This window comes from Spinacia oleracea, chromosome 1 (genome assembly GCF_020520425.1).
Source record: "Spinacia oleracea cultivar Varoflay chromosome 1, BTI_SOV_V1, whole genome shotgun sequence".
Classification (NCBI taxonomy): domain Eukaryota; kingdom Viridiplantae; phylum Streptophyta; class Magnoliopsida; order Caryophyllales; family Amaranthaceae; genus Spinacia; species Spinacia oleracea.
In genome coordinates, this window is record NC_079487.1 from 113,459,550 (window position 1) to 113,469,697 (window position 10,148).

The 10,148-nt window shown below is 37.7% G+C and overlaps 1 long non-coding RNA gene across 1 annotated transcript; it reads right to left on the minus strand.

Moving 5' to 3' along the window:
• Positions 1-8,312: 8,312 nt before the first annotated feature.
• LOC130466133 (uncharacterized) lies at positions 8,313-9,459 on the minus strand. The gene is made up of 5 exons (XR_008926155.1): positions 9,382-9,459; positions 9,259-9,296; positions 9,023-9,154; positions 8,828-8,941; positions 8,313-8,685 (listed from the first exon to the last, which is right to left on the minus strand). It is a non-coding gene; the product is annotated as an uncharacterized lncRNA (long non-coding RNA).
• Positions 9,460-10,148: the final 689 nt, after the last annotated feature.

The window sequence follows — 10,148 nt, forward strand, 5'->3', positions numbered from 1 at the left end:
TGATGCCTGCTTTAATCCGTAGATTGATTTCTTAAGCTTGCATACCTTTTTAGCATTCTTTGGATCCTCAAAACCCTCAGGCTGTGTCATAAACATAGTTTCTATTAAAACGTCGTTTAAGAAAGCGGTTTTGACATCCATCTGCCATATTTCGTAATTGTAATATGCAGCGATTGCTAACATTATCCGAATAGACTTTAGCATTGCAACTGGTGAAAAGGTTTCATCGTAATTCACACCGTGGACTTGCCTGTAACCTTTTGCAACCAATCTGGCTTTGAAAACTTCAAGTTTCCCATCCTTGTCCTTTTTCAGTTTGAAAACCCATTTGCTTCCAATGGCTTGGTAGCCATCTGGCAAATCGACCAAATCCCAAACTTGGTTTTCAGACATGGAGTCTAATTCAGATTGCATGGCTTCTTGCCATTGCTTGGAGCTAGGGCTCGTCATAGCTTGTTTGTAAGTCGCAGGTTCATCACTTTCAAGTAATAGAACGTCATAACTCTCGTTCGTCAAAATACCTAAGTACCTTTCCAGTTGAGATCTATATCTTTGCGATCAACGCGGGGTTACATCTCTTGATAGTCCTTGATTCTCACCAGATTCTTCTAAAGATCTTTGAGTTTCATCATGAATGTCATCTTGAGCATTCTCTAGAGTTTGTTGTTCGACTCGAATTTCTTCGAGGTCTGCTTTTCTCCCACTTGTCATTATGGAAATGTGATCCTTTTCCAAAAAGATACCATCTCGAGCAACAAACACCTTGTTCTCAGATGTATTGTAGAAGTAATACCTCTTTGTTTCCTTTGGGTAGCCCACAAGGATACATTTGTCAGATTTTGGATGAAGTTTGTCTGAAATTAATCGTTTGACGTATACTTCACATCCCCAAATCTTAAGAAAAGACACTTTTGGAGGCTTTCCAAACCATAACTCATATGGAGTATTTTCAACAGCTTTAGACGGAGCTCTATTTATAGTGAGTGCAACTGTATTTAGTGCATGTCCCCAAAATTCTATTGGAAGTTCGGCCTGAACCATCATTGATCTAACCATGTCTAGCAAGGTTCTGTTCCTCCGTTCCGACACACCGTTCCATTGTGGTGTCAGGAGGAGTCAATTCTGATAGAATTCCGCATTCTTTCAGATGGTCATCAAATTCATAGCTCAGATATTCACCGCCTCTATCAGACCGCAGTGCCTTAATCTTCTTGCCTAATTGATTCTCTACTTCACTCTCAAATTGCTTGAATTTGTCAAAGGATTCAGACTTATGCTTCATTAGGTAGACATAACCATATCTACTGAAGTTATCAGTGAAAGTGATAAAGTAGCTGAAACCACCTCTAGCATTTGTACTCATTGGTCCACATACATCTGTATGGATTAAACCCAATAGTTCAGTTGCTCTTTCTCCAACTTTAGAGAAAGGTTGCTTTGTCATTTTGCCAAGTAAACATGATTCGCACTTACCATAATCCTCTAAGTCAAATGGTTCTAGAATTCCTTCCTTTTGAAGTCTTTCTATGCGTTTCAAGTTAATATGGCCTAATCGACAATGCCACAGATAGGTGAGATATGAATCATCCTTTTTGGCCTTTTTGGTATTTATTTTATAAACTTGTTTGTCGTGATCTAATAAATAAAGTCCATTGACTAATCTAGCAGATCCATAAAACATCTCTTTAAAATAAAACGAACAACTATTGTCTTTTATTAAAAAGGAAAATCCCTTAGCATCTAAGCAAGAACTGAAATGATGTTTTTAGTAAGACTTGGAACATGGAAACAGTCTTCCAGTTCCAAAACTAGCCCAGAGGGCAACGACAAATAATAAGTTCCTACAGCTAATGCAGCAATCCGTGCTCCATTTCCCACTCGTAGGTCGACTTCACCCTTGCTTAACCTTCTACTTCTTCTTAGTCCCTGTGAATTGGAACATAAGTGTGAGCCACAACCTGTATCTAATACCCAAGAAGTTGAATTAGCAAGTATACAGTCTATAACGAAAATACCTGAAGATGGAACGATTGTTCCGTTCTTCTGATCTTCCTTTAGCTTCAAGCAATCTCTCTTCCAATGCCCCTTCTTCTTGCAGTAGAAGCATTCGGATTCAGAAGTGGGTTGACTGACCTTCCTCTTTTCAGACTTGGCGCCAGTTTGCTTAGTCGGGCTGGCCTTCTTGCCACCTTTCTTAGCATTCCTCTTCTTACCAGATTTCTTGAACTTGCCCCCACGCACCATAAGCACATCTTGCTTATCACTTTTGAGCGTCTTTTCAGCGGTCTTCAGCATACCGTCAAGCTCAGTGAGCGTTTTTTCCAGACTATTCATATTGTAGTTCAGTTTGAACTGATCATACCCGTTATGAAGAGAATGGAGGATGGTGTCTACAGCCATTTCCTGAGAGAATTGATGATCCAACCGACTCATATTCTCAATGAGTCCAATCATTTTGAGAGCATGTGGACTTACGGGCTCGCCTTTCTTAAGCTTGGTCTCAAGAATTTGCCTATGAGTCTCGAATCTTTCGACCCGAGCAAGATCTTGGAACATGTTCTTTAACTCACTGATGATCGTGAAAGCATCTGAGTTGATGAACGTTTTCTGTAGATCTGCACTCATGGTTGCAAGCATTAGACATTTCACATCCTTGTTGGCATCAATCCAACGATTGAGGGCTGCTTGAGTGACCCCGTCGCCCGCGGCTTCGGGCATCCCCTCTTCCAGGACATATTCCTTTTCTTCCTGCATAAGAACTATTTGCAAGTTCCTTTGCCAGTCAAGGAAGTTTTTCCCGTTCAACTTCTCCTTTTCGAGAATTGATCGAATGTTGAATGAATTGTTGTTTGCCATAGTTAAAACTACAATTGAAAAAGAATAAACAAATAAATAATCATTCACAGTTTCTCTTAATAAACTCAAATTCTAGCATACATGCATAATTTAATGTTCATTAAGCATTTTATTCAAGTTATGTGTTCCGGCAGGTGTGAATAAAATGATTCCAAGATCCTAAAAACCATTGAAGAATTAAGCACATTATGTATTTTGACTCAATTCTAAAATCTTTTAGGTAAGCAAATGCCTTTTGCTAATAGTCTAGAAACTACTCCTGGTTGATAGGTACGTCTAAGAACTTATTAGGTAAACCTATCGATTTTGCCACGACATAAAAGGACTCCTTACTAATCGTTGAGTTTCACCAAAACTAACATGTACTCACAATTGTTTGGGTACCAAACCCCTTTAGAATCAATAACACCTCGCTATGGCGGAAAACTATTACTAAGATTGATGTAAAGGTTATCCAAATAAGTGTTATTTTGGCATGGCACCATTTAACTCAATTTTTAAGTTTGGAACTTAAGGCTCTTACTATGTTGGTAAGATTTTAAGTGAACTAAAATCCTTAATCATGCAACATAATCAAGCCACAATCTCATGCATATTTAAGACATATTTAAAAGCAATAAATAACTTAAAGCATGCATGATAAATGTGATCTAGTATGGCCCGACTTCATCTTGAAAGCTTTAACTTCAAAGTCCGTCTTGAAAATGGATTGGAAACTCCGTCTTGAATTTCACCGTGGGAGGCGCCATTTTCTTCAAATAGGATAAGCTATAATTAAACTAATTACAACTATTTGATGGTACGCAGACCATATCTGAATTGAAAAACAAACTTTGGTGCATTAGACCAATTACATTCAAATTAATGGTACGCATACCATATTTTCTATCCTATTTGGGCCATACTAGTCACTTCACAATATATACCATTCACCCATTGATTATCATGAATGGCCCACATAGGTGGTTAGTAAAACATGTTATGCATCACATAAATATTTGCAGCAATTAATCAAGGGCACCAATAATCTTCCAATTATCCAGTCCTTATTAATTCTAATCAAGTTGTTTTAACCTTAAAGGATTGTAGACCTAATCAAGAGTTTATGACTAAAAATGCTCCCACTCAAACCAATAACTTTATATGCTTTACTAATTTTAAACATAAAAATGTATTTCTAGTCTAACCGGAAACATACAAGTTTAATTAAAATTTAAAGCTCATATTATAATCGAATCCATTCATTTAATTTATTTTTCAGTTGAATTAAATGAATTTAAATTAATTCAAGGTTTAATTTTAGTAAAATATTTAGTATAAATTAAAATTTATAATAATTATAATATTCAAAATTAAAATCCGAGAAAACAATTTAAAGTATTAATTTTAAAATTAATTAAAAGTATTTCCGAACTGAAAATTTAAAATTAAAACGTAACGTATCAATTGTTTGCAAGACGAGGCACTTGGGCTTGCGCCCAAGCCCCATCGAGCTACGAGGCCCCTTGCCCCGTGCCATTGATCGTTGCACACGGCTTGCACCGCCACACCGCACACACGCCCCTCTGCCACGCTCACACGCAGCCTTGCGGGATACGCTGCGCGCAGCTTCGTGCTGTGTCGTGGCTGCCTGCCCCTTGGCGAGCCTGGTGCGTCGTGGCGCAGCACATCGCTGCCCACACGCATCTTGCTCGTCCCATGTGTTGCCCATTGCCCTCGCCCATCGCCCAGCATGCACGCCTAGGCTGCGAGCCTTGCGTGCCGCCTAGCTTGCTGCTCGCTGCATTCGTACCGCACGGGCGACGAGCTCCCTTGCTCGTCGTCGCGTGCCCGCACTATACAACACCCCTTAAGGGTAACACGTAGCTTCCATTGCTTTGTGCGTGCAACATTCATGAGCGTATTTCATAAAAATTTAAAATTTTTAATTCAAAATTAATGACAAATTAATAAATCATATTAATTTCATAATTTTAGGGCTAAAAATCGAAAATTTATTAATCAATTAATTTCCGATTAACATGAATTCAAATCTAGGTCATAAAAATTTAAAATTTATCACAAATTAACAATTTTTATGGTGGTTTTAAATCATGGATACCTAATTAAATCATTAATCAATTATGAAAATCAAATCAATTCTAAATTATTCGAATTTCAACAAATTAATCATAATCACAAATTAGGTTGTATAATTAACAAGTCTAGGCATTCAAAATTGTTAAACATATACAGTAGGTCAATCAAAAATTCAAGATTTATCAACAAGAATCGCAAATATTCAATTCAACATCTTAAATTTACAAACTTTTGCGTTCGAAAAACTAAAACCTCCGAAAAGTCATAGTTATGCTTCGAATTTGGGAATTCTGTGTTCTGCCGAAAAATAGTGTTTTTGTCGAAATTTTAGAATGCCTTTTACATGCGGAATTGACACAAAAATCACTCGATTTGGATGAGTAACGAATAAACTGCCGAAAAACTGCGTACATATAATTAAATAAACGCAATTTGCAATTAATTAACAATTATGAAAATTAATCACCCCATTTAATTCTTTGCAAATTTGTAAAATTTAACCATGTTATGCAATTTAGATTATGCAAATAATAAGAGGCTCGTGATACCACTGTTAGGTTATGATACATATGAAAAACATAAATCATGCGGAAAAACCTTAATGCCAGGAAACATATTATTTACACATAATCAGTTAGCATAATTCAGATGCATACACTTTGTAGCGTGCCCTCCCTAGCTGCACCCGAACCGAACAAGAACAAGTCTTTAGGACTCCAAGTGTCGTCCCTCCGTAGATAGTCCACAGCACGTCCGGATCCGCCTTAAGATTGACCAACTAGAATCGCCCTTAAGGTACTATTATTTTCGGCTAATATGGGCAAGTAATGTGACTGATTTTTCTGCTCAAAATCACAGCTTTTATTGTATGAATACTTGTTGAAAAACTCGTGTATAAATTTATGACCCTAGGCATATATTTATAGAACCATGGAAAAGGATTTCGAATCCTGTTAGAATACTAATTAATTAATTAGAATCCTTTTAGAACTCTAAATAATTAATTTTATCTTTTAGGATTAGGATTTAATCATAACACGAATTTCGATAGCTTTAGGATTCGTATAGCACGCACACGAGCACCGCACAGCCCGTGCGCATGCCTCGCGGCCCACGCGAACTGCACGGCGCGCGCATGGCCCATGCTCGCAGCCCACCTGATCCGTGCGCGCGCGCCAAGCCTTTGCTGGGCCTGGCCTTGCGCTGGGCCTGGCGAGGCTTTGGCGTGTGTTGATTCGTGTGGCTTGCTGGGCGACGGCCTGGCTTCGTGCTGGGCCTTTGTCTAGCAAGCCTCGTCCGATGCTAATTCGTATGATACGCTTCCGATTGAATTCCCGATTCCGGAATTCATTTCTGATACGAACAATATTTAACATTTCCGATTCCGGAATTAATTTCCGTTTCGAACAAATATTTAATATTTCCGTTTCCGGAATTATTTTCCGATTCCGATAATATTTCCGATTATGACAATATTTCCGATTCCGGCAATATTTCCATTTCCGATAATATTTTCCGATACGTACCATGTTTCCGTTTCCTGCAACATCTACGACTTGGATAATATTTATATTTCCGATACGATCCATATTTCCGTTTCCGGCAATATCATCGTTTCTGGAGTATTCATTTCTTGCCTGTGACGATCTCAGCTCCCACTGAAACCAAGATCCGTCGTTTCCGAATATCCATAGATGGAGTATTTAATGCCATTAAATACTTGATCCGTTTACGTACTATTTGTGTGACCCTACGGGTTCAGTCAAGAGTAAGCTGTGGATTAATATCATTAATTCCACTTGAACTGAAGCGGCCTCTAGCTAGGCATTCAGCTCACTTGATCTCACTGAATTATTAACTTGTTAATTAATACTGAACCGCATTTATTAGATTTAACATAGAATGCATACTTGGACCAAGGGCATTATTTCCTTCAATCAATACTTCGAACATAGTCTATATAGATTGGTTCTGATTTGGATATGATTTGTACAAATCAGTTCTGATCTGGACATGAATCTGTACAAATTAGTTCTAACCTGGACATATTGGTTCCGATATGCACATGATTTGTACATATCGATTTTGATTTGGACATGATATGTAGATATCAGTTACGACTTGGACATGATCAAATTATACCAGTTTTGATCCGGGGATATCGGTTCAGATCTAGACAACAACATTTTTCAATAATAATAAGGTAGAGTAGACCTCAACCATGACTCGAGCATATTTCAGATAGCAGCAGCTGCTGCTGCTGCTGGACTGGACTTATTTTTTCAAATATGATTTGGTTCGAACTTATTTTTTTGATCTGATCTGATCGGAACCTTCTGATTTGATTTGATCTGATCTGATTTAATATGAAATAAGTTATATGGTCCTGAAACACTACAACAAATAAGATCAAAGAGGGCGACATTTTTCGCCCTCTTTGATTCAAATATCGCCCTCTTAGGCTACAAGGGCGACAGAAAATCGCCCTCAAGGTCGCCCTGTTATAGTCGTTGTATTAGCTTTGCAGGGCAATTGTTAAATGTCGCCCTCTTTGGTTGAGAACAAATAGGGCAATTCTTTTCGCCCTCTTTGATTAAATCAAAGAGGGCAACCCATAATTTCCGCCCTCTTTGCTCGAACCCATACATGGCAGCTATATCGCCCTCTTTGTTCAATACCAAACACAACAACAGACTAAAGTCGCTCTGCCTGTTCCATACCAAGAAGGGCAATATCAAAAAATCGCCCTCTTTGTTCTCCTTTTTATTTTAAAAAAAAACAATTAGGGAACAGGGATGAGAGACCAGAAAAACAAATTTACTCTATTTTTTTTACTCACATACTGTAATTACACTAAAAGTTATTACAAGGGAATAAAGATAAGTACTAACAACTGACCAAAGATAAAATGTGATTAGCCTAATTCAGTGCAAATCGAGAATCCAGAACTGCTCAACCTTCATTTTTGGGGTAGAATAATTTCCTAACTGTATCCTTGTTGCTACAAGATGATTAGAAGCTTCAGCGTAATGAACTTCATTCCAAACTACACCCTTTCATTTATCAGTCGTAGTCGTAGTGTCTGCGTGAATTAAGAAGCAGCAGTGCTTCAGCAAAAGCAAAAAACCATGCAGAACGCATAACAAACAAAAAGTCCACAAATAGAAAGAAGCTTAGCATTCATTTTTAACAAATAAACTTAAATCTTCTAAATATCAAGAATCGCAATGTAAAGTTGTCATTTACGCCTAGTGATAACTAAAGACAAAAAAAACAAAGATATCACATGCAGGAAGTTCTGAGATGCTAAATGACTAACATGCTAACCACCGAATTTGATTATGTTTTCTAGGATGAACAGAGAAAAATACCTTCCAGCAGTAAGAAGAAGCTTCTTCCACCAAAGATGACATGCCCACACACTCGAAGTAGTAGTCGATCAGCACCCCCATCTGTCATCTCCTTTATAACCTGCTCAGTATAGGAGTATTTCAGAACCAGAATTTATCAAGAGTCATCCATGATAATTAAGACTTGCAATTAACGACATGGTGGATTAAGAATCTAAAATAAGAGAGAAGAATCAGAAAATCTGTAAGAGACGAGACGTAAAAGGTAGAGGTTTTGTGGAGGCCTTTTCTCCATGGTCTTATGTGCCTGTCTTGGCTGTCTGATCGTAGAAGCAACTCTATTTTCCTGTACCTGTCTAGTTTTCCTCTCTTCTGCCAGTCTATTCTCAAGGTCTCGCACCTGTCACATATTCAAGACTTAGACATACACACGAGTATCACTAAAAACAACGGTCATACTACTACCACAGCTATGCATGTGATAAGTTTCACAAGAGCAACCTAAAAGCTAATGACAATATATTGAATTGAAAGTACAGTACCTTCTCCTGGAGATTTCTGCAGATATGCTCTCTGGCATAAAGCCTTAGCTGTAAAGATTATACATTGTTCTGCAGTTTCTTTGCTTCTTTTTCATCATGCTTTGGTTTCTCAGCCTGTTAAAAGAAACATGAGCATAAGCAGCAGGCAAAACTCAACAACAATATTATTCTAAATAACTCTCACATAGAACATACCAGATGCTTATACTTGAGGAGCTCAGAATTATCTGTCTGCTTGCGAGTTAGACCATATTCGATTTCCTTGACTCGACTAGCAAATTTCAGGGAGCATAAAGTCTCCCCTATGTCTGCAGCGCTAGGACTAATCTGGATATATAAGACAGATAACTTACAGCCACATCTCGGTTCAACAAGTCTTAGTTGTAATCTGATCCTTCTTAAGCGATAAATATTGGGCTAAAGTATCTCACCTAAAGAGCTCTGCAGCATGTGCGTAAGCTTTGAGTTTCTGGAAATTAACAAAACAATCAAGTTAAGGTGATGAAGTCCTGAATATCTTGGAAAATGTGCTTATAGAGAAACATGTAATAGACCTGTATGGAACATGGGTTGTTTTAGTTGCAAGAGCAGAGATGACATCACCAAGAGAAGAGAGGGGTTCATTGATGAACTGATGACATCACCAAAAGCATAATGAAAATGATAGAACAATTATTAGTGGTATACATAATCTCAAAACATGAATTTCAGGGACATAAATTTGATAAGGTAAATGTAAAATAGAGATGCAAACTCAAGGAGGGAAAGGTTACCAGTTTCAAATTTAGCAGGGTTAATATCCAAACCAATGATTTTAGTAGCTCCACAAAGTTTAGCTCCCTCTGCCACCTTGAGACCAAATCATCAAGCAAATCGAGAAAATAGCATGGAAGGAAAAATCGGGCTTTTTTCGAACAAATCCCCGAGGTTGCAAACTGAGCATAAGTAAATTGAGAAAATTAAGGTCAAGACCAAGATTAAGAAGAAATATTAAGGTCCACTAAATATTAACCAATTCAGATTAGGTCCTGAATACATATAACTAGTAGCATAAACTAGCAACTTAGAAACTCAAACATATTCGTTACCAGTTGTTTGTTTCAATCGCAGAATGAACTCTATATCCTTACCAGTGTTTGGTTCACTGCATTCCTAAAAGGTAATTTATTTTTCTTTTTAGAAGTTCGTTTATTCATTTATAGTTGTCCATTATACCACTTTTGACACTTTAATTTTTTTTTTTGCAGAAGGAAATTTCATACAACAGACACTAGTCCCTTTGCCTAGTCTTTAAAGCTAGATTATGGGCTCTAGTTAACTC